Source organism: Protopterus annectens, chromosome 1.part2, assembly GCF_019279795.1.
Source record: "Protopterus annectens isolate FY-2018-M chromosome 1.part2, PAN1.0, whole genome shotgun sequence".
NCBI classification, from domain to species: Eukaryota; Metazoa; Chordata; order Ceratodontiformes; family Protopteridae; genus Protopterus; species Protopterus annectens.
In genome coordinates this window covers 829,505,786-829,533,472 of record NC_056727.1, presented here as the reverse complement: position 1 = coordinate 829,533,472, position 27,687 = coordinate 829,505,786, and the positions used below count along the sequence as shown (strand labels likewise).

The following is a 27,687-nucleotide window of genomic DNA, read 5'->3' as shown; positions in this document are numbered from 1 at the left end:
GGGTATTAATTGAGGAACATTTATTTTCAAGGCAAAAAAAAAGGTCACAGCATGTAGGGTCTGGCAGAACTCAAAAGGCAAGGCACAGGTCACCTTACATGAGTCTGTTGACCATCTAAATAAGAAAGAGCAAATCTGATGTTGTTACTCTTCATTCCATTCGTAACCGATGGGTTATCGGTTCTGTCCTTGGAACTGAGTCGGCCTTATACCAAGCTCGTGCCAGCCAAAGACTCTTGAACTAAGCTTTTACCCATAGTACCCTTCTCCCTATTACCTCAGGCCTCATTTGCCCTGTAGCCGTAAAGCCACGTTCAAGCCAGCTCTCAGCTAAGTCTTATATTTTTTGATATATATTGCTTATTGGAAAGTCTTGATACTTCATTCAACTGTTATTTTATTCATTTCTACCTTTTTAAAACTATCACTAAGTTTCTACCCTCTCTTCTTAAACTTTTTTGTCAAACTACCTTTTGGTAATCTTTGTACCATCTCTGGTACACACCCTTCTTCCCTACCCACTGTGGTAATCTTCTAGTACCATTGTTGGTATTTTTCCTTCTGGTTCTTTGCCCTAACTGTCTATATAATATTAATATTATTATTTTATTTTATTTACTTGTTTTTTGCTCTGACTTCGGTAGTACTTGTAATTCAATATGTCTGAAAAAAGGGCACTTCAGGCTTCAAACAATGTCTGAAGTGTGGGAGAAAAATGCCAAATAGTGACATTCATGATGGCTGTGTATATGGTTTGGAAGTGCTGCATCTCTCTGTTCAACCACCTTACTCTATTTGTCAGGGTTTTAGTTCTCATACGTTGAATGAAAGAAAGAATACGTTGATACTAAAGGGCTTTCTTAAATTGGCCTTTTCAGAGGCTTTCTCTGCATCGGAGGGTTCATCCACTCCTAGGAAAGGAAACAAGAGGCTGCATTCAGTTCCCTCCTGACCCTGTGGTGAGAAGGAGAGACAACCTAAACCTAAATTGGTGAAACTTTGCATTCTGGACCAGAAACCAGCTTTTATGACACCGACTTTGGTACCATCTACTACAATATCATCGGTGCCTCCTTTAGCACCGACATCGTCTATGGCACTGACTATACCTAAATCGCAGATTTTGACCTCCACACTGATCTCGGCACTGAGTCTTCCAATGGTTCCACTCACTCAGGTGGACACCCCTCCCTCAATCGTCTGAAAACTGGAGACGGTGGTGCCGCTAGACACTCAAGCACGGACCCGATATTCCCCATCAGTGGTCCTTTCTTGGGCCAGGTATATACCCTTTCTTAGAGCGCCAGAGTCGCTGCCAGGGATATCCATGAGATCCACCAGGTGCCTCTCCAAACTAGATGTGGTGCACCTTGAGGACCAGCTGCTGACAGCCATGGGGATTCCTACAGATTCAAAAACTCAATCCCTTCTTGGACTTGGAAATATTGCTTCATGGACTCCATCTTACTCTCTTCCTTTGACCTCCTTGCAGCTTTCGAAGCCCACTACACCAACACCTCTTTCAGCACCCACAGCTTTGGTGCCAATAGTGGATCTCACTTTGGCCCTGGAGCTTTGACCTGTGGCTCCTTCGGAACCAAGTCTTCCTCAGACCCAGGATTGAACTATAGGCTCCTCAGTACCAAGTTTGGTTCCGACCCTGTCTATGGTGTTGTCCACGGTGCCAGGAGCCTTGTCGGTACTGGTCCCTCTTGATGCTCCATTCTTGGGAGCAGGCTTAATAGAGTGGGGTGTGACCCCAGTTCTGAGGTTGTCCTTCTCGGTTCCGGGCTCCCATCCCTTTTTGGTTGGCCCTGCATTCCAAACAATGGAGAGGGCCTTTGCCTCTGTAGGCAAGCCTGCAGTGTCAGAACCCCAACTGTGTCCTCCGCCTGAGCTGCAGCTGTCACAGGCCACCGCCCCAGGACATCGAGCACGCGAACCCCAGGAGACCCTAATGCAGGGTGCCTTTTCCTCTGGGTCCTCCTCAGAAGCTCCCTTTGAGGAAGTTCCAAGGAAGAAATACATGCAAGAGGAAGCACATGGACTCCCCTGAGGAGTCCCTTACAGAAGACACAGATTACGATGAAGGGAAAGGGTCCCCATGATCACCCCCTGAAGATGTCTCCTTTGGAGACATCCTTGAGGTATTGAAACAGAGGGGTGAATGGAAGCCCAAACACCCTTCCTCTGAGGAATCCATGTTTCTGCAGGCTTTTTGCGCTCAACTATCTACCGCTTGGGTTACCCCTCCTGCAGACGAGCTAGTTCAGCTTGTGGTGCAGCGCACCTGGAGGAACCCTGACTCTGTTGAGGCAATCTTACGGAGACCAGACAAGATTCTCTCTCCCCCTGAAGAAACCCACATTGGTCCAAAGGTTTACCAGTAGATGCAATTGTGGTGGCAGAGGCCACAAAGAAAGAGCTCGCTGAGGAGAGCCACACTGTTCACCCACCTAACAGAGAGTTCTGAGTGTTGGACAGATTGGGGAAGTGAGTTTTTGCTTCCTCGACCTTTGCAATTTGGTCCTTGAAATTCCTGGTGCATTTCACCAGACTCCAGAGAGAACTAATCTCTGAACTCACTAGTACTCTATCAGGACAGGTGTCTGATAAGGTAAATGACAAGGTGACCTCGCAGATAGCAACCCTGAAATCAATATCTAATACATCCATGAGGTTAATTTCACATGCAACAGAAGGGGAGGCAAGAGCTGTGGGTTAAGGTGTAGTTATGAGACCTCACACCTGGATTCGCCTTTGTGACTTCACGGATCCTTTTAAGTCTTCCTTCCTTAACACTCCAGTGGAAGCATCTTCCCTGTTTGGCCTTAAAGTGAAGGACATGCTAGCCAGGTGTGAGCAGGATGGCAAGACCCTGTCTGCTGTTAGTGTATGTTTTTCCGCTCCTCAACATTCCTTCTTCAGGAACCAGAGAAGTGGAAAATTGTGGCACAAAGAGTCTCAGGGTCCTTTTTGTGACACATGTGGTGAGTTCACCCCCAGAGACAGAGGGGGCAACTCTTCTGGAAGACACCCCTACAGAGGCAGAGGGGGGTCTGTGTAATCAGGGTTCCAGAGACTCGTTCTGTGGACAACCCTACCAGAGCTCCTGAAGAGCAGACCAATTGCTTTCCTCTGGAAGCAGTTGGGGAACATCTTTCTCTGCACCTCAATGCCTGGCTATTAATTACCACTGATTCTTGGGTGCAAACGATAATAACCAGAGGTTACCAAATTCCATTCAATTCCTACCCAAAGTCACCAAAACAAATTCCCGATGTTCCACCCAGTCTAAGGGAAGAAGAAGCTCTACAGATAGAAAAGCTATATTGAAAAAGAGTAATCCAAAAAGTCCCACCAGACCAGATTGGATCTGGATTCTACTCAAGATTCTTTTTGGTGCCAAAAAAGACAGGGGACTGGAGACCAATTTTGGACCTCGGCAGTTTAACAAGTTTGTCACCCAGATGAAATTCTGGACGGTCACGGTTTAGTCCATCCTCCCTTTCCTAGAGGAAGGCAATTGGATGTGCTTGTTAGACCTTCATGATGCGTATTAGCACATCAAAATGCTCCAGAAGTCTTCGCTTCTGGCTGGGAGCCAATCCTTACCAATTCCGTGCTCTGCCCTTTGGACTCTCTACAGCTCCCAGAGTGTTCACCAAATTCATGGCAGTAGTGACAGCTCACTTGAGACTACAACGATTCCGGGTGTTTCCATATTTAGATGATTGGCTCCTTACTGCCTCTACCAAGCACCTACTTGTAACAGCCTTGTATTACACCCTCTCTTTGGCAAATCATCTGGGAATCTCTATAAACTGGGAGAAATCCAATCTGATTCCAACCCAATCTTTGGAATTTATAGGGGTGATTTTCAATACCCATTCTTGCTTAATCTCTCTCACAGATCACAGGCTGCAAAGACTAAGGATCCTGCTCCAAGTGATACTCTGCCACAACATGGTTTCAGCTCGAGAGGTCCTACAGCTGTTAGGTTCAATGGCAGCATCAATAGTAATATTACCCCTTGCAATGTTTCACATGAAACTCATTAACCCAATGGTATCCAAACCATCACCCTTTGTCTTTTTAGATTCAAATAACAAATCGATACAAGCAAGACCTAACTTGGTGGATGAAGTCAGAGACAGAACTTTGGAGCTGACCCTTCTACCCTTCTCAGCCCAGCACCACTGTGACCATGGACACTTCCCTGATAATGTGGGGGGCGCATTTTCAGGGCATGACAGTCAAAGGCACATGGTCCAATATAGAGGCTAATCTGCATATAAATGTTCTAGAACCGAGGGCAGTGCTTTTGGCATTGCAAGCATTCCAGTCTGCCCTTCCTTCGGGAACAATTGCTATCTAATCAGACAACATGTCAGTAGTTTGGTATATCAACAAACAAGGAGGAACCAAGTCCTACCCTCTATGTCAAGAGGCCATGAGAGTGTGGCATTGGGCAATAGCTTCCAACCACTTTCTGAAAGCAACACATATCCTGGGGAGTTCCAACGTGATTGCAGACAAGTTAAGCAGATGCATTCTCCTGCCTCATGAGTGGTTCCTCAACTCCAACATAAAGGCCAAGATTTTCAGCCGTTGGGGCCAGCCTTGCTGCGACCTATTCACCTCCCCGTCAAACCATGAATGCAGCAACTACTTTGCCCTAATTCTCCCACAGGGGGAGTCCACGATTGGCCCACAGGACTTCTATATACTTATCCCCCCATCCCTCTGATTCCTCAATTCATGAAGAAAGCTCTTTGGTATTAAAGCAAAGTGATCCTCATAGCACCTTATTGGCCTCGAAAGGTATGGTTCCTCTTTCTCTGGCCTCACCTACTTCACCAACCATGGATCCTGGATCCAACTCCAGATCTGATTTCTCACCCCCAAAGGTTGAGCCACCTGAACTTGACCAGTCTCAAGCTCACAGCTTGGCTTCTCCACTTCCAATGATCGCCAGGCATTGTAATCTCTCATCTCCAGTATGTGACATTATCCTGGCTTCACATAAACCATCCACCAGGAAACTGTATGCTGACAAATGGAAAATATTTTCAATTTGGTCTAGACAGAGAAAACTAGACCCATACTCAACACCGGTCTCTGCCGTACTACAGTACTTATCAAACTTCTTTGAAGAGGGTGCCACAGCATCAACTATATGAGTTCATTTACTGCCATTTCAGACTTTCATAATGGTTTTGATGACTCCTCCTTAATTTCACATCGCCTAAGCAAAACCTTTTTGAAGGGAGTCTATCACTCCAGACCTCCAATTAAGCAGCCTATAGAACCATGGAGTCTCACACTAGTCTTACAGTCTTTAACACAGCCTCCCTTTGAGCCTGCAGCCACTCGTGACATCAAATTTCTATCTTGGAAATCTCTTTTTCTGGTGGCCATTACATCGGCCAGATGCATTTCCGAGCTCCATGCTCCATGCATGAAGCGTCCTTATTTGATTTTCCATAAAGACAGAGTATCACTTCAGAGCAGTCCTTCCTTCCTTCCCAAAGTAATCTCTGAGTTCTGTATTAATCAGACTATTGACCTACCAGTCTTCTTTCCTAAATTTTTAAACAAAAGGGGTATTGTTTACACTTACTTGACATCCACAGACAACTGAGATTTTACTTAGACAGGACAAAAACGATCCGCAAATCAGACCAGTTATTTATATCTTTCTCTGGTCCTAAAATGGGAAAGTCAGTTTCTAAAGTGACCTTATCTAAATGGCTTAAACACTGTATAATTTTCATTTATCATCACGAGAGAAAGTCTACACCACAGAAATTCAAAACTCACTCCACCAGATCAATGGCAACTTCTGTAGCATTCCACTCTAGAGCTTCTGTGGACAACATCTGTGCAGCAGCTACATGGGCTACTCCTCACACCTTGATCACTCATTACAAATTGGATCTGGTCTCCAGTGGAAGAGCTTCATTTGGCTCAATGGTGCTCAGGAATATTCTTCCATAAGGGCCGCTGAAATGACATAAGGTAGCTGGGGCCTCTGTCCCATCAGTGATGAATGGAATGAAGATTAACAACATCAGATAAAGAAGTTATATCTTACCATAACATTCCATCTGTGTTCTTGATGTTCATCCATTCATCACATCCCACCCTCCTTCCCCCGCCTAGAGGCTCCTGGGGGATACTTTGGGTCCAACTCCTGAATTAGGGTTCTTGCTCAGAGACAGCCTTTGCTTTACTAATTATGGGCAAACTAGATCTGAGGTAACAGGGAGAAGGGTACTATGGGTAAAAGCTTAGCTCGAGAGTTTTTGGATGGCGCGAGCTTGGTATAAGTCCAACTTGGTTCCAAGGACGGAACTGATAACCCATCAGTGATGAATGGATGAAGATCAACAACACAGATGGAACATTATGGTAAGACATAACTTCTTTTTCTTTAAAACCTGGATTCTTTTGGTTATAAAATTCTTGGTCATTCTGCTAGGAGAGATGTTAGATGTGTATGTGACAAATGGATCAATGTATTCTATAACAGGGAGAATGAATACAGAGTAAGGGGGATTAGGATGGATGAGAATCTGGATGTCAACCCACAGCAGATGAGATAGAGATGGAAGGATTTTCAGACAGTACTGGAGATATAAATAAAACAAGTGCTAACAGTAGGTGTAGAATGCAGCAATAAAACTAACTAAGCACTTTCATAATTCCCACAGAATTCACCAGCTTCAAACCATAAATAAGAAATCAGATAAATCATATAGAAAAGTGGAGGTGATATAAAAAAGTGACAAATGGTTAGGAAATAGAAAATTACCAAACATACATGTAAATGACAAAAGAAACAACAGTAAAATCTATAATCCACGTATTATAAAAAAAAAATTAAATGTATACATTTTTCATTTTCAAAACACATTTAAAATTTAGATGGCCACTCAGCTGTTGTGGGCAAGATGCATTCAGCCTTTTCTGCCAACAGTATTCATTATAGTCTAAAAGCACTTCTGAATTCCCAACAGTAAAATCTATATCCACACATTGCAGGATATAAAACAAATGTTTTAAAACAAGAGCAGTTTAAACAAACACATTCTTCTTTTTTTATTGGCATATGAATGTTCACATTTTCTAGTATAAAATTTCCTGGTTCTCCTTCCAGTATAGTATGGATAAGGTGTAGAACTTGCAGCATATGTCACATTGTGTATATTGCAATTATAATACCGAGGGGATTGATAACTGGTGCTGTTGCTCATACAGAAGAAAGCCTGTGAATTAGCAACAAATCTGCACTGACTACATTTGTCGCATGTAAATGTCCATCTACGCCTTGAGCTACTGCTTACTTCCCCATTTACATTCACAAATTTATTCTTCAAGTAGATACTATATTTGTTGACAAGGACTGGGATCTTGCCAACCACCTTCTTCACTGTAAGGTATCCCATTAAACACAGTTAATCATCACCTAGTGATGAGAAGTAAATAACAAGAATGCACAGGTAAACTGACCTGTTACTAAAATACAAACAAGTGCTGCTGGCAGGTATATAGTACTTCCAGGTAAACTGACCTGTTACTAAAATACAAACAAGGGCTGCTGGTAGGTATATAGTACTTCCAGGTAAACTGACCTGTTACTAAAATACAAACAAGTGCTGCTGGTAGGTATATAGTACTTCCAGGTAAACTGCCCTTTTACTAAAATACAAACAAGTGCTGCTGGTAGGTATATAGTACTTCCAGGTAAACTGACCTGTTACTAAAATACAAACAAGTGCTGCTGGTAGGTATATAGTACTTCCAGGTAAACTGACCTGTTACTAAAACACAAACAAGTGCTGCTGGTAGGTATATAGTACTTCCAGGTAAACTGACCTGTTACTAAAATACAAACAAGTGCTGCTGGTAGGTATATAGTACTTCCAGGTAAACTGACCTTGGTGCTAAAATATAAACAAGTGCTGCTGGTAGGTGTAGTGTACATCCAGGTAAACTGACCTGTTACTAAAATACAAACAAGTGCTGCTGGTAGGTATATAGTACTTCCAGGTAAACTGACCTTGGTGCTAAAATATAAGCAAGTGCTGCTGGTAGGCGTAGAGGACTTCCAGGTAAACCGACCTTGGTACTAAAATATAAATAAGTGCTGCTGATAGGTATAGAGGACTTCCAGGTAAACCAACCTTGGTACTAAAATATTAACAAGTGCTGCTGGTAGGTGTAGAGGACGTCAGTAAAGCCTTAATTAAGTCAACATTTTTGTCATGACACAGACTTTATCAGACTCAAAACCACAAATTAAAAGTTAGGGGACTCGTTTAGAAAAGTGGAGGGAATTTAGAGGAGCTTTTAGACTAAAAGGAATACTTTTGGCAGACAAGTCTGAATGCATTTTGCTCAGCAGGACTGAGTGACCATCAATATTTTAAATATGCTTTGAAACTAAAGTAACTTGGGTAGTGAAATAAAATTAGGTGTAATTTGATGACTGGTAATGTTATTGTTGATTTTTATTGTAATTTTCATGTTGTTTTAGTAGATTTCTGTGAGGTTTTAATCACTGGTCGTGTTTCACTTCCACTTTTGTATATTAACCATTAGATTTCTTATTTGTGGTTTTGAGTGTGATGAAATCTGTTAGACTTGTAAAAAATAAAAATAAAAATTCCAACCACGTAATTAAGACGTTAATGTTGCATCTTTCGGCTTTTCCCGGTTAGGGGTCGCCACAGCGGAACTCCGGTCCGCTAATGATTGGTAGTTGATTTTTACGTGCCGAGTTATCAGCCCTGATGCACAACCTTCAACGAAGGTACACCCATTCACGCATGTCAATACGCAGAAGACACTCTAGCTGAGAATCGAACCAGACAGCGTCTTACTGTGAGGCAACAACGCTACCGCAGCACCACCACCGCGGGTGTAATTAAGACGTTAATAAAATGAAAATTTATTTTGCACAACCAAAAGACTAAGTGCTTTCGCTAAATCTGTATAGCATCATCAGAGTCATTTTGGTTCCAAAACCTTAATATTTAAAAGGAAGCAGCATCCAATCATTTCACACAATTAATTAACTAATTGATTACATAATTTCCTATTAGTTAAATATAACAACTTCATCCACACTTATGTAAAGCCATATATTATGTATACCAATATAATACAAATATATATATATATATATATATATATATATATATATATATATATATATATATATATATATATATACAACTCACAAACTCTATTTTATTGCACTTGCTCTTTGTTTTAACAGTGGTTTCAAAGAAATGTTGTCATTCAACCCTGGTAAAGTTTGAGCGTTTAAACGCATCTGCCATTTCATTTATTTTATTTCTACTTCATTTTCTATATCCCCTCCCCTCCCATCTACAAAAACTCTATCTATTATAAAGAAAATAAACTTTTTAAAATTAATACATTTTTTACTATGAATAAATAGAGCATTAAATTCATTTTCTTTTCTGATTGCTCTTTGATGCTCGGCTATTCTATCTTTTAGTCTCTGGTTTGTCTTGCTGACATAAAATGCTTCACATGATACACAGGTTGCCACATTAACTAGTTTAGATGTATTGCAATTACATTTTCCTGGACATGGTATAGTTGTTCCATAAGAGTTTATTACCACATACGGTCCATCATTTATAAATCTACAATATCTACAAGTTCCACATTTTGTCATTTTAGAGATATTTTTTGCTCTATTTTCTTTTATATTCAACCATTCTTTTATATTTTTCCCCCTTTTATATGTTATCTTTGGTTTTGCTCCTAATAGGGCTTTTGTTTCTCCTTCAAGGCAAGTAACCCACTTCTCAGTCATTACTCTGACCAATCTGGGTGTTACCAAGTTGTAACTTAAAGCCATCACATCTGTTTTCTTTTCTTCTGGTTCAGTTATATTCTCACTTATATCCATTTTCTTCTTAATGATAGGCAAAAAATTAGTATTTCTTTTATATATAATTTCTTTCCTTACTTTCAACAGCAAATTTAATGGATATCCTCTCTCTAGAAACATTCCTATTGATTTAAACATTTCTCTCCCAAATTCCATATCATCACTTACTAGCCTCGAGGCCCTCACCATCTGTCCTTTTACTATGCTCTTAAATTGATGGTGGGGATGACAGCTAGTAAAGTGTAGTAGAGAATTCAAGTAATTTTCTTTTCTATATAGTTTACTATTTAGTACGATGTTATTTTTACTCAAAGTAATGTCTAAATAGTTAATTTCAGTTTCATGGTAAGTATATGTGAACCTTAAAAATTATGTTGTTGAGGTAAGATAATTAATGAATTCACTAATCTCTTCTATCTTTCCTTTCCAAAGCACTAGGATATCGTTCAAAAATCTATTATAACTCATTATACCCTTCATATATTTAGATTGAAATAGAAATCATCTTTCCCACTCTAAAAGTACTAAATTTGCAAAAATGGGCGCACACCTTGCTCCCATCGCTATTCCTGATTTTTGACAAAAGGTTTCCCCTTTAAATCTCAAAAAGTTATTTTTTAGTATCAATTCCATAAAGTCCAACAACAAATTTATCTTACTTTTATCTAATGTTTTACTTTTCAAGAGGCTCTCATGAAACATATTTATTCCTTCTTTATGAGGAATCACTGTGAATAAATTAATAACATAAATTGTGAGAAAAACGCTTTGTTCATATTCCCCTATATTTCTCATTCTCTCCAAACAGTGCCAGGAATCTATTAGCATATGTTTTGCTTTTCCTAATACTTCCTTGACATTATGGTCTACATAGGCAGCTAAAGGTTTGGTTTTCGATCCTTTTGCTGCAACAATAGGTCTAAAAGGTGGATTTTTAACATCTTTATTGACCTTCAGTATACCAAAAATTACAGGTAGTTTGGGGTGTTCTACCTTCAAATAGTTATAAAGAGTTTCATTGATGTTACCATCCATCAGTGCATCCATCAAATAATCTATCTGCATATAAGCTCTATTTAATTCATTTATAGAGACCCTTTCATAAATTGTAGTGTCATTAACTATTTTATACATCCTTGCTATGTAATCTATAGCATACATAACTACAGTCCCCCCTCCCTTATCTGGCTTCATGTATCTAACTTCTTTGTTTTTAGATATATCTTTGAGTATTATTCTCTCTTGTACTGACAAATTGTCTTCCTTCAAGCTCTGTTGTTTCAATATATCTCTAAAATCGATCTCACAGTTTTTTTCAAATAACATTATATCTTGTTTGTAAGGGGGAATGAACGTGCTTTTTCTCTGTAACACTTGGTTACTATTATTTGTTATGTATATCGAAGTAGTCATATCAGCAAAATAACAATTTAGGTTCAGTTGTCTTACATATACTTTCAATTTTGTTAATACATCAGCAACATCAACCCTATAATTAGGAACAAACATATTTCCTTTGCTTAACAACTTAAAATGTGCATCCTGTATTTGTGTGTCAGTGTAGTTATAAATGGTATAACCTGCTTTTCTATTGATCTTCACTTCCATATCAAAATTTGCATTATCACTCAATACTGTTATATTTTCATTTGAGTATGTTTCACATTCATTTTGCCAAGGAAACACAATATTTACAATATTTTCAACATTCAATCCAAGTTCATCAGCACTGTCAGCATTAATTTTTAATGGGGGTGGGGGTTCTTTCCCCAATTCTTGTAGTATTGTCTTTCTTTTTGATTGTTCCAGTGACCATCTTGGTTTTTGTTTTTTCAGTCTCTCTGATCTCCTCACATCCGGATTTTGTTTGGAAAAATACTGATTATCTCTTTGTACATTGCTAGAATCAGGATTTACTCGATAATCATGTTTATCATTTTCACGCCAGTCACTATTAGAACCATTGTCAGTGTTTCTTTTCCATCAACCAACTGGGTACGCACAATTATTCTTGTAATATCTAAAGTCTCTTTCTAGTTTTTTGCTTTTAGTTATAGAATTCTTTTTTACAAAGTCATCCACCCTTCTCAAGGTTTTTGAATAACTATCATTGTGGTGACTAAACAGCAAATCACTATAAATAGAGTTGTTTAATTTCAATATTTCTTCCTGTAACTGTTTTATTTTAGTTTCATTACTCCGTACTATGATATTTAACATTTCTAACCCAGTCTTGTCATATAATGCTACAAGTTCTCTAAAAGCTGACGTACCTGGTGTTATGCCCATGGGTAATTTCCAAAGTCTAAGACCCTTTGGAATTTCTTTCAAAGCCATTGATTTTGTCAAAAATAAGTTATCCAATTGTATCCATGATATTTCACACAAAGGTTCTCAAAATCCGAAATCTGTTCCCTCAAATGCCGCGTCTCATTTCTCGTCTCTTGCAGACCTAAGAAATCCACTTCCGGTATTGCGAACCATTCGCTTAATTTAAAAGTATTGGTTTGCTGACCTGTAGTGGCTCCTGGTATCATCTTCGATCCATTGGTAACCTGATGTTGGTTTAACGGTGGAAATTCTTTATCAGATAGACTATCTGAAAGTCCCGGTATTGGTGAATATAGCGTAAATAGTTCCATTTGGCTACTAGTCAAAGTGGAATTACCACTTTCAGCGTCATTAGTTTTTCCTCCTTCTTTTTTCTCACTCGCTATTACAGCCAGTAATTTCTCCACTGCTATGGTTAATTCCTTCACCACTGCTTCCATCACGTCTCTTTTAACGGGTCAGAAAACAAACTGTTTAAATTGTTAGTGTAAAACACCAAACTGATAAAAAATAAAAATAAAAATTCCAACCACGTAATTAAGACGTTAATAAAACGAAAATTTATTTTGCACAACCAAAAGACTAAGCGCTTTCACTAAATCTGTATAGCATCATCAGAGTCATTTTGGTTTCAAAACCTTAATGTTTAAAAAGAAGCAGCATCCAATCATTTCACACAATTAAGTAACTAATTGATTACATCATTTTCTATTAGTTAAATAAAACAACTTCATCCACACTTATGTAAAGCCATATATTATGATGGCTGGAAATGGGGCTATAGCTAGAATGAAACATGATTTGAAAGAAACGTAAAGTAATAATATGTGTATTAAAGAGAAGACTATGGCCACACAGAGAACTTTGGGTCTACTTTACCACTGCTCAACTTGCCATGCATCATTTCCTAATGCTGAAGCTTTCACTACTTGTTTTGCTGACATGGCTCATATTATAATTGCCTATTATATCTTATTTTTTTGTAGGGAACACCTTTTGCACCACCTCAGTGTGAGAGTTTTGCTGACATATCCATGTCTCTAAATGTGCTACCACTGAGGTTGCACTAACTCAGAAAAGAGAATTTATTTGCTTCTCTTTTTCCCAAAGTTGGTGCAACCTAGGAGGTAGTATTTTTACAAATCAAGGGTGGGAGGGCTATACCTGTGTGTCAGGTACTGCAATAGGTTAAATACCTTTAGATGTCTTATTTTGTTATAATTGCAGCAAGTGGTGGAACACTGGACAGTAGCAACATTGGCAGTAAGAACTCAAATTACATCTAAAATTATATACAAACTCCAACAATTAAAGCTGTTTATTTGAAGTATGCAAAAAGCTTTGACATAGTCTGTTAGATATTATGAATATAAGGCTGAAATTAATTATGTTGTAAATATGCTGAAAGAAAAAGCTTGCTTAAATGCAGAAACAGAGTTTAGTAATATGTGATCAGCAGCCAGACTAAATGACCATGGCTTGGAAAATAAGGAACCTGCTGAATGGACATTATTCCCTTACAGACTTAAAAACAGGATGTATGCAAGAGCAAAAATGCAAAATCTGCTTTTAAAGAATTGACAATTACACTGTGACAATGTGTTTCCTCAAAAACATGTTTTTCTGCATCGACAACAGGACACTGTTATCAGCATTGGCAAAAGAACAGATGTTCTTGTACAAAGATCCAAATAGAATACAGGATGTTCACACTGTCAGAAAAGCTGGTCTCTTACAAGACATTGTTAAACAAGGAAGCTTAGTATTGTTTCTACAGGATGAGCAATTCTCCAAAATAGAATATCAAGAGGAAATGTATATGTTTATGCATGACTAAAAGTGTATATAAAGAGCTGTATAAATCCAGTTATGTTAGAGGTATGGTAGGGACTCATTTGTCCTGAGGTAAATGTTATATCTCTCACATCATCTGTACTATATGAGAAGTAAATTTGGAACAGTACTTTTAAGCTGCAACGTTAGTTCGTTTGGTTTATTATAAAAAGTTATTTGTTACTGCTCTCTAAAGTTGATGCTGCAAAGTATATTCTCTCATCAGTGTATATTCTGCAAGTTTCTGTATGCAACAGACTGTGAATGCAAATATAACCAGACTTTGAATTTTAGCAGAATCCAGCCAGCAAGACTGTGTGTCTTAAGAAGACTTCAAATCCATCACACCAAGCAAGCAAGCAGCAAGTAAGCAGTAAGCTCCATATAATTTTTCATAGTCCTTGAAGAAAAAGCCTGTATTAAAGGAAGTAAAATTAATGGCATTGATGTTTAAACAAGTGATTTATATGCATCTGTGACTAGGATGAAAACTTTTTTGTAGTTTTAAAATGCCAAAATTATTGGGGAATTTTTCATAAAACTCTGAACTAAAGTAAGAAATAAAATCTTTTGTGGTTTATTCATTATTGTAGCCTTTGTAAAAAGCTGTCACACTTTTGGGAACAAAGATATGGGTGTTAATGCCTTCATGAAATGGTGGAATATACATAAAAATGATTTATACTTTGAGCCTGCTTTAAATTAATTGAAGGTATGGGAATGTGGGTGGTGAGATAAGGTAAAATTGAGGGCAACGGGAGGGAAAACCATACATTTTATTTTTATTTTTACCTAGAAAGATAAAATATAGTATGATTTTAAGCAATGGTTACAAATATAGGAAACTTGAGTCACATGATAGTGTACTATCTAATGTCCCATGATCCCCACAGCTCTCAACCCTCCCCCATCATCACTGAAGAACATGTGCTGAAACTGCTGTCAAAGACTAAGAACACATGTTCCATGGGACCAGATAACATACCTGGCTGTTTGATAGCAAACACACCCTGGTAGAACTTCTACATGAACCATTTTTAACTTGTGCTTGGCTACAGGCTCAGGCCTGGAAGTATGGCATACAGCACCGGTAATGCCACTCCATAAAGGTGGCCTTACCAGAGACCCCAGAAAATATAGGCCCATCAGCTTGAGTCTCATTTGTAAGGCCATGGAACTTATTATAACAGGCTCGATTAACATTAAAAATCTCATCAGGCTAGATATGGAACAATTTGGTTTTGCAAATGGTATATCCTGTCTAATGAACCTGGTTAACTTCTTTGAGATAGTAACACGAACTGCTGACAGGGGTCATGCTACACAGACAGATTGCTTACCTTGATTAGGTCAAGGCATTTAACATTACAGATGCTAGCATAATTAATAAACTAAAGTCATTACAAATAGATCCTTACATGGTAAGAAGGAGAGAAAACTTGCTAAAAGATAAAACTCACATGGTGAAAGTAGCAGAGGCAGCATCAGAAAACATGAAGGTGACCACTGGTGTCCCGTAGGGCTCATTATTAGGACCACATTTGTTTAGTATGTACTTCTCTGACCTACAGACTAAAACCAAGACCTATCCCTAACCACATTTGTTGATGACTGCAAACTGGAAGTCGTTGTCAAATCCCTCCTCCGACAAAGAAGCCCTCCAGCAGGAACTTACACTTATAAATGTCTGGTATATTGAAAATGGGTTGGAGCTAAACGCTAAAAATGCAACACATTGTCAGATTTGGCAGACACACCATCCTCAGACATATAGCACTGACAATATTCTACTTTAAAATGAAAATGTAGGTAGAGACCTGGGAACCTGAGTTGATAATTCTCTCATCTTTGACCACCATGTAACAACAGTTGTCAGGAAATCCTTCTGCTTGGCACAGCTGATTGTCGCAGGAATATCATTCAGATCTAAAGAGGCTATTGTTCCTTTGCATTCAGCACTGATGAGTTCATTTGTAGAAACAATTCTCACTTTGGGATGGACCTGACCAGACATGTCAAACCACTGAACTGGAAAGGCCTTAGAGGTTCTTAACAAAGAAGATCCCATGCGTAAAATCTGTAAGCAACCAGAAAATATTAGAACCATTATCTCTCATTTCTGTCTTATAGGCTCCTCAGTAAAGATTTCTGCTTTGCCTTCTGAACACTCATGGACCCAATAGTCCAGGATCTCTTGTACCTTCACAAATCAGTCCCACACATACTTGAACAAGAGATCTAAACCTGCTTCTGCAAATCAATAAAACAAGATGTTGAGACAGTTTCATTACTCACTGTCTTCCTCAATTCAAAAATCAGTGTGATATACTATCTATCCTTTAAATGGGGCCTGAATAATTGGATGGGTATTCATACATTCACCCTGGACTTGACTATCATAGCCCTCCTCGAGAAGGGAGGTACAGTCTAGGGTGGGAACTTGCAATGAGTAATGCTCACAAGGCTCAGTAGCCCTAAACTTATAATTCTTATGACTCCTATTCCGTTCCGCAATTTTCTTTGACTATCACTATGTTTAATCCGACATAATATTTTGTTTATGACATTTTCTGTAAATACTGAAACTTTAGTCTGCGTCATAATTGAAAAGGGTCCCCGGGCCAGCCCACTTTACTAGTTGACAAATAAATAAATAAAAGATTCACATGCAAGGTAAGGTGAATATGCTACATAAAGAATAATCATACTCCATACATACACTACAATAATAATAATAATTCATACATAACATGCTGCATGCATACTACATATGGCTGTTACAATTTATATTTGCATATAAAGATTTTTGGTATTTGAATATCAATATTTAACGAATTACAGTAATTTTTTTTTAAATAATTGTTACAGTGGTACTCAGCAAATACTTTTTGGAGTAGTGATTTTCCACATATTTACCAGTCTTATGAAGGAAGGGAACAACCTTCATACATTGTATGTGCCATAATACTTGTGCTAGTAAGACATTAATCGTTTAACTTTGCTGTCTGTACAACAGACCATCCTGCATGTTTTACCACATATGTAACATCTCATATTTGGGATGGTGTGGGTTTGCATGGCACTGCCTGATGGGAGACTAAACAACATATTACAAATCTAATACACACTAAAATACCTATACCTACCACTTAACTATCTTATCCTTCAAAACAACCAATTAAGACAACCTTAAAATTCATTATGGAGGTGCTTCAGGACTATTATCTTATAAATATAGTACACACAGGCTACTTCTTTTCTCACAGTAACTCTATGCTCTTATCAGAGATCCATTAGTGATAGACAACAGAAGATTTCTTTGTAAAAGATTTATATACGGTACATATTATATTTTGAAGATATAACTGGGGACTTATCATGCTAACAAAATGTTATTTCAGAATAGATGAAAACATACTATATCTTGTGGAAGCTCATGATAATTTACAAAAGAAAACATTTACTGAAAGCAAAAGATAGAAAATTGGTACAATATGGGTCATATCAGTAGTATAAATAAGAACAGGCATATGCAAACACAATATACATAGGTGGAGAATTCCTACAGTTTTACTAGTCATAAAGTACATAAAAAGCTTGCAGGTTACACTATCCATCCATCCAGTTTCAGTACCTTGTATTTTCCAAATCAGGATAATGTGGAGCTGACATCCATTCTAGTAAACAGGCATAATTCATGAAATGGTCATGGACAGGAGATAATTTAATCACACGGCAGAAGCACACCAAACAAACATACTCCCAAGGGTAGTTAGAGTATTGACAGTTCACTTAACAACATGTCTTTTAGATGAAATCAGATTCCCAGGCCAATATAGAGAGGACATGGAAAGTCTACTGAAAAGGTACCAGAGCTGGGAACAGAACCAAACACTGTAAAGAAGCAATGCTGACTATTGTACCACTGTGCTATCCTAACAGTTAACATTAGTTAAGACAAAAATGAATCATAGTCTCTGCCATCTAAGTAGTAATGCCCACTTAGATAAACTCAGCCCATCAATGTATACCTTCAAGAAGAAATTGAATGATTACATTGGGTACCCACATGTCTCAGCCAGCATGGGATCCAGGGCAGTAAGCTTACTGATGAGCAACAGGCATTGAGCTTGGCCATTATACCTTCAACAGCCAATTCTATGGGTGATTTACATAGGGATGATAATGTTCTACTTATAGAGGTTTGTTATGGTGATATCTCACCAAAATGGACAAGCAAAAAGTTACTGTCACATGCCTACTTTGGGCTAAAAATTAAAATATTTAAGGAGTCATAAAATAATGCTGCTGATTGTCTAGAATATAGTACCAGTACCAGATAGTGTCACTTGCAGTTGCCTTGTCAGATGACTAGTGAATATCTACTTAATGAAATACTTCTATCATCATATATAGTTCCAGAACATGAAATAAAAATAATTACTTTCAGCAAATGGCTATCAAGCTGTGCCTGTGATAGGAAATTCTGAGTGTCACTTGTAGCCTGTTGGTTGGAAAAGGTCCTAGCAGCAAGACAAAAAAAACACAGTGTGACCACTTTATTTAACACATTATATATATATCTTGCTCAGTACCACATAGAGGACCTTCCAGGTGGATATTGTAGTGGGGTCTACTTCACCCTGTCGAAGGCCGACAATATCAAAGCTGATATTGTTGGCACCAAAATGTCAAAAGCGTAAGTCATCTCGTGTGTAAACGGAAATCTCCATAAGGGGAGATTTTTGTTTACTGCAATGTAGTGTGATCTCAGAGTTGGTATATTTAAGTAGCGGGGGGTGTGGGGGGTGCAGGGGGCATGCACTTGGCTATGGGAATGTTACCACAGCTGTTCCACATGCAGTCATCTAGAAGAGGGCTGCAATTTGTGCATCATATAGCAGCACTTACAGTCTGTAGTCAGGTCAGGCACATCCCCCTCCTGTGTGTTGGCCTGCTACCACAGTGTATGTTGGTAGAGGTACACCCCAGTCCATCTGAGATGCTGTTTCCCAAACAACAGATCAAGTTCCTGCTCACAGTGAACGTAAGGCCCAACAGCAACACGATGTTCCTAGATATTGGTGTGTGTTTCCATGCACTTGGCTATGGGAATGTTACCACAGCTTTTCCACATGCAGTCAGCTAGAAGAGGGCTACAATTTTTGCAGAGACCATCAGCTGATCCTGAGCATCACTTCAAATACACATGCTGCTGCCTAAGCAAAGCAGGTGTAGGTCTCCACATCCACCAGAGAGGGAGTAAGAGGGTCAGACAGAGGCACAGAAAAGCCAGGGAGGGGTGGGAGAGTAAAACTTACGCATGCCTGTGTCACATACCTACCAGTACAGGGTATCAAACCCCCGATGAGTATGCAGTGCTATCACATGTCCATGCAGTTATTGGATGTGGCACATAGGTTACATGATGGGGAGCCCCAGAACATATATCTGATGGTGAGTGACATCTGGCAACAGGGATATGGTAGCTATGTGGTAGGTGTAGTACCCATGCCTGCCCACATAAACAGGTGTCAGTGTCAACACAGCCACATTTTGACAGGGATGCACACACATTGCCACACTTAGCAGGGCCAGGAATACAACTCATCACTAGTGAGATTGCCACAACACATTACTGTGCAAGTAACGGAGGTTATATGGGCAAAGGGTATGGGGAGGTGTCTGACATCAGACAACATGCTTCAGTTTGCCAGTGGGGGTTGTAGTGAGTGTGAATGTGATCATATGCATCATACAACACACACATACACACAGACACAAACAGACACACACACACACACACACACACACACACACACACACACACACACACACACACACACACACACGGTGCCTGTATTGACATGCATGGGTGCATTGATTCATGGGTGTGTAGTAGTCAACTGTCGGCTGGGTGATGGGTATACCTTGGCAGCAGGCCACATGACAATGGTCTGCATTGTGGCTCAGGGGTATAGTTTCTGCAGTTGCCCACACAGGTGGGTATTGTAATCACCATCCAGTCACCTGGGTGACTATTTTGTGTGGCCAATGCTGTGCATTGCTTGCCATGTATGTGTACCTTATTCCATGACATGAACGGTGTCTGTGATGGGCACACCTCCCACATGCATGTACAGTGACATGTGGAACTGTACCTGGGGTGTCTGGCCCATGTTGTGTACACAGATTATCATCAGATGTGCCAGTCCTGGCGTCATGTGGTGGGAAGTGGTAATGGACAGCAGGTTTAGCCTGCACCTACATTGATAGCATGCTAACGACATTCCCTGGTGTCAGTGGCATCAGTCCATACAGGGCATGTTTTCAGGCATGGTATGTCCTTTGTGGTTCACATTTGATGGCACCACATGTGTTGCAGGTGTCCAGTGGGGAACATGGGGAAGGTGCACTGTCTGCATGTATGTGCCTAATGGACAAGGTGCCATGCCCTCTGTAGCTCACTGCAATCACTCCATAGTTACTATCAGTGGGCAGTATGCAGTGTACTACCACCATAGTGGCTGTTGCCTAGGCAAGTGTGTGTGCGTGTATGACACATGGGTTGGGAGTGTTCTCAGGGTAATACTAGGGTTGTTAACTTTGTTTGCCTGGCCTTGATGTCACATGCATGGGTATGGATTTGCACCCCAGCCTCTCGGCTATTTCCCATCTGTTATCCTTGCACAGTGGATATTGTGATATATATATACTAGGGCTACCATATAAGAAATTTGCAAAACCCGCTCTACATTGGGCCCAGATGTTACACACTCACACCCACCTCCACACAGGATATGTGTTACAAACACAGACACACACACACACACACACACACACACACACACACCTGTCATGTCTGGGATTAGAACTCCTACCTAACTAGTTTATTATACTACAGCACTACACAGTTGTAGGACGTGCCATGGAGATTACTGAAGTACTTCTTCCTCAAAGGTGTATTTCACTTTGGATGGCAGCAGGATTGCCAAAGTAGGGCATTGGAATTGTAGTGAATGTGGCTAGGCTAAAATGCATTGCTCCATACACAGACATTGAAACACACACAAAACATCCACAACTGGCATGTGTGGGTATAGAATCCCCCAAGTGAGGTCTATATCACACTACAGCATGAAGCTGTTACAGGGTACACCACAGGGATTACTGGAGAAACCCTTCCCCAAAGGTGTATTTCACAATGAATGACATCAGCAGGATTGCCAAAGTAGGGCATTGGAATTGTAGTGAGTGTGACTAGGCTAAAATGCGTTGCTCCCTACACAGACATTGAAACACACACAAAACATCCACAACCGACATGTGTGAGTATAGAACCCCCAACAGAAGTGTATATCACACTACAGCATGAAGCTGTTACAGGGCGCACCACGGGTATTACTGGAGAACCCCTTCCCCAAAGGTGTATTTCACAATGAATGACATCAACAGGATTGCTAAAGTAGGGCATTGGAATTGTAGTGAGTGTGGCAAGGCTAAAATTCATTGCTCCCTACACAGACATTGAAACACACACAAAACATCCACAACCGACATTGTGGGTATAGAACCCCTAACAGAGGTCTGTATCACACTGCAGCAGTACGCAGTTATGGCACGCACTATGGAGATTACTGGGCTACATCCTTCCCAGAGGTGTATTTCTAGGTGGATGACATCAACAGCCTTATCAGTGTAGAGCATTCAAATTGTATGGAGTGTGACTACCCTAAAAAGCATTGCTGTCTACACAGACAGAGTCAGACAGACACACACACAGACACACACACACTTGCCAAGTCTGGGATTAGAACTCCTACCTAACTGATTTATCATACTACAGCAGTACACAGTTATAGGACATGCTACAGAGAATATTGGGCTGCAACCTTCCCAGAGGTGTATATCTAGGTAGGTGGATGACATCAGCAGCCTTGCCAAAGTAGAGCATTTGAATTGTAGGGAGTGTGACTACCCTAAAAAGCATTGCTCTCTACACAGACAGAGTCAGACAGACACACACACCCACAAACAGACACACACACTCACACTTGCCAAGTCTGGGATTAGAACTCCTACCTAACTAATTTATCACACTACAGCAGTAGACCGTTATGGCATGTGCTACGGAGATTACTGGGCTACAACCTTCCCAGAGTTGTATTTCTAGGTGGATGACATCAGCAGCCTTACCAAAGTACAGCATTTTGATTGTAAGGAGTGTGACTACCCTAAAAAGCATTGCTGTCTACACAGAGACAGACAGACACACACACACAGTTGCCATGTCTGTGATTGGAACGCCTACCTAAATAGTTTATCACACTACAGCAGTACACAGTTATGGGATGCACCACAGAGATCACTGGGCTACAACCCTCCCAAAGGTGTATTTCCCGGTGGATGACCTCAGCAGGCTTGTCATAGTAGGGGCTATGGGGTGGGCAGTGTGTGTGTGCGTGCATGGGCCATAACCCATGCATCTAAAGGTTGACACGCCACATACGGGCACATACAGGGACATATTTCACAGGTACGTGTATACAGCTGCTAGATGACTACTTCCTTGTACAGACATGTTGCACAGCTGGCACATGCACTACATAGTCTGTAATGCTGACAGATACCGGTGGCTAGTATCTGCAGTGAGTGACATCTGAACCTCATGTGGTTGTGGCCCTTTGGCTGTGTGCTGGGTGGGACAGGCCTGGATGGCTCCTTGTCACAGTCACCCTCTTCCACACCTCTATGTACATTTACCTTTGACATATTATAGTGTGTTGTCCTTACATATATGTCTGTATTCCTATCCACTGTATGTCCAAAGCATGAGTGGTGCATACTGAGGAGTGTCTGCACTAACATCTGCGACTGCCAGATATGTCTGGTCCACTGGTGTTTGCAGACTTGGCCTTCATGTCTTTAAGTGTGTGAGCATGCCCAGTATGACATTTCAGTATGTTGTTGACTGACATTGCCTTAATTTCTCTATGTGTGTGAGCATGCCTGTCTGTATTGAATGTGTGGATCGAGTCCAGGTAGTTTATACTGCAGTGCCGACCTTTGTGTTGTACACCTACAGGTAGCACGCTGTGTTTGCAGGGTATCCGTCAATTATTTGATATTGACTGTTACTACATTTCTGCATGGGATTGGGGGGCACACTTGACTGTTACTACATTTCTACACAGGATTGGGGGGCACACCTGACTGTTATTACATTACTATGTAGGATGGGGGCACACCTGACTATTTCTACATTTCTACACAGGATTGGGGGGGCACACCTGACTGTTATTATATTACTACGTTGGATGGGGGGGGCAAACCTGACACTTGTACAGATTTGCTATAACTGTACTGGTATGTTAGGTACTCCATTTCATTCTGTAGTCTTACCTATCACGCTGACTAGAGGCATACCAGTGTACTACAGATCTTAGACTTTATTTACCTACATATTAGTTTCTGACTTCCTACTCTTCAGAACTGACGTCCCACTACCTGACCTGCTGTAGTCTGTTTGTGTAGGCCTGGGGTGGAGGTTCCCCATAAGCCTCATTCAGAGGCCATAGCACAGCCTATTTGTTTGTGTTTGTCTACACCTGTCCTGCTGACTGTGACTGTTGGGTATGTGAACCCCCCTGAATGGCATGTGTGACTCACTTACCTTGTGGGTATCCCAGTATTGAGGGTGGTGCTGCAGGGCTGCCTGTGTCGGATACACATAGTATACTCCCTACACATGGTTGAGCACAGGTAGTGTAATGTTTGGCATCCCTTTTATTGTATGTGAGAGTCAGAGAGAGGTGTTATTCCCTGGGTCCCTCCTGTGTCAGTGTATGTGCTATGCATTGCCTCTTTGCCAAGGCCAGGGCATACTGGGCATGCCTCCTTCTGCCTACTGGGGCAGGCTCAGGTTGTTCCTCCTCTGAGTCACTCTGTGTCTGTGCAGGCCTTGGCAATGGTGGGGGACTGTGTGGCCCTGCCCCATGCTGTTCCTGCTGCAGCTGTTTCCGCAGGATCATATTATGTAGCATTGCACATACAAGGACAATTTGGGTACATGTAGCTGGTGAGTACTGCAAGGCTCCACCGGATGTGTCCAGGCACTGGAACCGTGACTTGAGAATCCCAAACACACGCTCTACTATAATTCTGGTCTGTGCGTGTGCCTCATTATGGAGTTCTTGTTCCGGTATGTGTGCATTTCTGATGGGTGTTATCAGCCATGGCTCCAGTGTGTATCCAGCATCCCCCACTAGGTGACCGTGAGGGATGTCCCCACTGGCAAATCTCTGGAACAGCTGCGTCAGATGCCATATGTGGGAATCATGATAGCTTCCAGGGCAGTCAGCACACACATTCATTATTATAACCTGGGCATCACACACGACCTGGCAGTTGATGGAGGGGAAGCCCTTGTGGTTGATGTAGACCCTACCCTGCTCAGCAGCTGGTGCTTTGATGCATATGTGTGTGCAGTCTATACCACCCACTACCTCAGGGCATTCTGCTATTTGGTGGAACAGTTGCATATTGCTGGCCAACGCCTCATGGGTGTTGGGGGAATATAAGTGCTCACTGAAATGTGCTGAATGGCATCCAGGAACTGGTGGAGTACCCTGGATGCTGATGCCTGTGAGATCCCCATCATATTCCCAGTTGGCCTTTGGAAGGTACCTGTAGCTAATATTCTTAGGCCTACCCATACCTTGGTATCCACTGGGATGGGTTCCTCTCTGTTAGTTCTGCGTGTGAGGCGTGGCCGGCACAGCTCATCAATCTGCTGTAGGAGGTCCCTGTCCACCCTATAGCACTCCACTATCTCCAGCTTATGTAGCCCCTGGTAGGTTACCCTGGGTCTGTACACTCTTCTCCATCTCCTCATTGTGGGATGGTCGACAGCATTCACATCCTCACCACCCTCAGCCTCTTCCACAAGTTGTTGTATGATAGCTATTGCAGTCCCTATCATTTTACTGTTGTGTGTGTTAAAAGTTCCCCACTTTTTTACACCAGTGGTGTTAAGTGTGGGAAAAAAACAGAGGGGAAGGTGTTTGCATAGTTTATAGTAGTGTTCTGGGCTGGGCTGGTCTGCTGCCTGTGTAATTGGCTGTTTCTGATACATTTCACCTGCCAGCTATACTAGTTCTCCTTGATTACCTTTCTACTGCTGTTTTCCCTTCCCATTGCCTTCCTGTTTAAGCCTGGGGGCACGCCGCACAAACAGAGAGCTCAAATGTGCACAGTGCTGCTATTTCCTGGTTTAACTCTATGTTTCTTCCTTTAAAACCCGGTGCACAGCTCGCACACCCGCTTAGGCAATGTAAAGAGTGCTAGGCAGATTCAGACACACCCCCTAGCTTAGCTGTGCTAAGCTAGGAGCAAACCCGAGCCACAGGGCTCCAATCCACTTACAGTATGCCTGACACTCCCCGATGATGTCACCTAACTCCTAGGTTTGCACCAAGCTATTCCTGCTCTTACACTGTTGGGACTTGACTAGCATGCTGGGGAAAACTAGGATTTACTATCATTCCCCTCATTTGCATAAGATTGCCTTCTAATGCATAGTTACATGTGTCACACTGAACCTCCCCCCTTAGCAACCACTACTCACTGGCCATGTTGTCTTCTGCCTGCCATTGACTTGCTTGGCAGAATAGTGATTTTAGTTAGAATGCTTATTTTAGGTCTATTTTATAATCCCCCCATCCCATTTGTGCGCCGCTGCCCTACACTTAAACAGCCGAGATCAGCTAAAACAAAATAAAAGTTGATTTTTTTATTTTTTTGCCTGTTTGCAATGCCAATGGCCTTATACTTGGCCATTGGCATACTTACTAACTGATATGCATCCTTTATTTGGAGCTGTCACAGCTCCGTTTTGTAGTTTGCAGAAATGTACTCGGTTACTAACCGAGTACATTTCTGCAGATTGCACCAGTCCTGCACGGCAGGTTGCAAGCTTCCTGGATCACAAAATCACCTCATTTGCATGGATTTCTCCTGCAAATGGGGTGATTTGCATACAGTGGCTTAGTCCGTGCAGGACTAGTGCAGGAGCGCTCGTGCACACCCTGCAGGCTGTTCCTGGATCGCACGGCAGATATATTGCCTGCTAGAGCTCCTGCACCGATCTTGCACACCGTGCAAGGCATAGAGAATCCAGGAGAAAGTCTCTGAAGTAATTTTAGAATTGTACTGTGAAGAATCATTTGAAGATGGAAGCTGAGGCAGTTCCACTTCTCCACTGTCATGGTCTGAAACTAGTCACATTCTAGTCTTACAACATCCCTCCTGCTCTGCATGTATGTGACTAGTGAAAGCAAAACAGACATGAAACTAAAGCCACAATATATCTATAAATTGAGAGCATCTGTACTGCATGATATGCAGGTCATCGATATTCTGTTTGTCAAGACCTGAGGACATCAAAAAAGTTGCTTTTTAACATGTGCTGAGGGTGTAATTACCCTGTAGAATGTGAGAGTTTCTGATCTTCTTTACATATTATTTTCTGCAGAAAAAATACAGTATGCTAATATTATATGATTTTGTTTTTTTAGTTTATTTTCTGTGCTGCAGAATAAATAAAATGTATTTACTCACTACATGTTGATGTTCTTTTTCTTTTTTTTTTTTTTTTTTTTTGCAGGGCTGAGGCTGCAGGTGAGAACTGTCATTTTTTCTCTGACTGCCAGCATCTGGATAGTTAATATTTGTCCCTGCATGGGGACATGGGAGTTTTGTCACTGGAGAATAAAAAAAATATATGGTTTGTCTGCCTTTTAGTTTTTGGTGAGTTAGGTTATTTTATGTTTCATATTTTGATAGCTTCTGTAAATGTCTGTCAGATGAGTTTTGACACTAAGGCTTCAGCATACTGATTGCCTCCAGAATGTTTGTGAAATAACTATATATTTCCACAAATGATTTTCTCAGCTGTCACTCAGTTACTGATAATAAATGGAAATCACAATCAGAAAATACTGAATATAAGTAGTAAAAATGCCTTTTAAGAACAACAGTGCATGTTTCTTCAGGTAATAAAGTTGTTGGATCTTAAAGTCACAAAATTACAGCCATAAAAATATTTGAAGATAACCCCCATGCAATTGCCCTTTTTGGCCCCATTTCACCCCATCCTCCATCTGTTCTAGGCATTTGAGTACCCCTCTGTTGACATGTACTGTAATGCTACTTCAGTCAGTATGCTTTGGGACTGTTGATCTGCTTCATCACAGACATAAGTTTGTCACTTAACATCACAGGATTAAGACTATATGCTGTTACTGAGCTTCTTCCTGTAGTCCCATGTTTGATTCCAATTTCCACTTTAAAACTTTGTGACTTTAAGATCCAAGGTTACCCCTAAAAATGAATACCTGTGTCCAGTGTGCCTACCTGTTTAAGAAAGAAAAAATATTAACTGGATGTTTGATAAGCAGGAGTATAGCATGATTTGTTGTTTCCATCTGTAGCCATTTTCAAAAGGCATGTAAATAACTTTTCATGCTAGAAAGAGATACTTTTGTAAACAGTGTGAGGTTTACAGGTAAGAACACACCATGTGTAAAATG

General features: G+C 40.7%; 1 protein-coding gene across 2 annotated transcripts in view; it reads right to left on the bottom strand.

The window, feature by feature from the left end:
* Nucleotides 1-27,687, bottom strand: part of ACTN2 (actinin alpha 2) — a 575,275-nt gene that overhangs the window by 281,016 nt on the left and 266,572 nt on the right. The window lies entirely within an intron of this gene.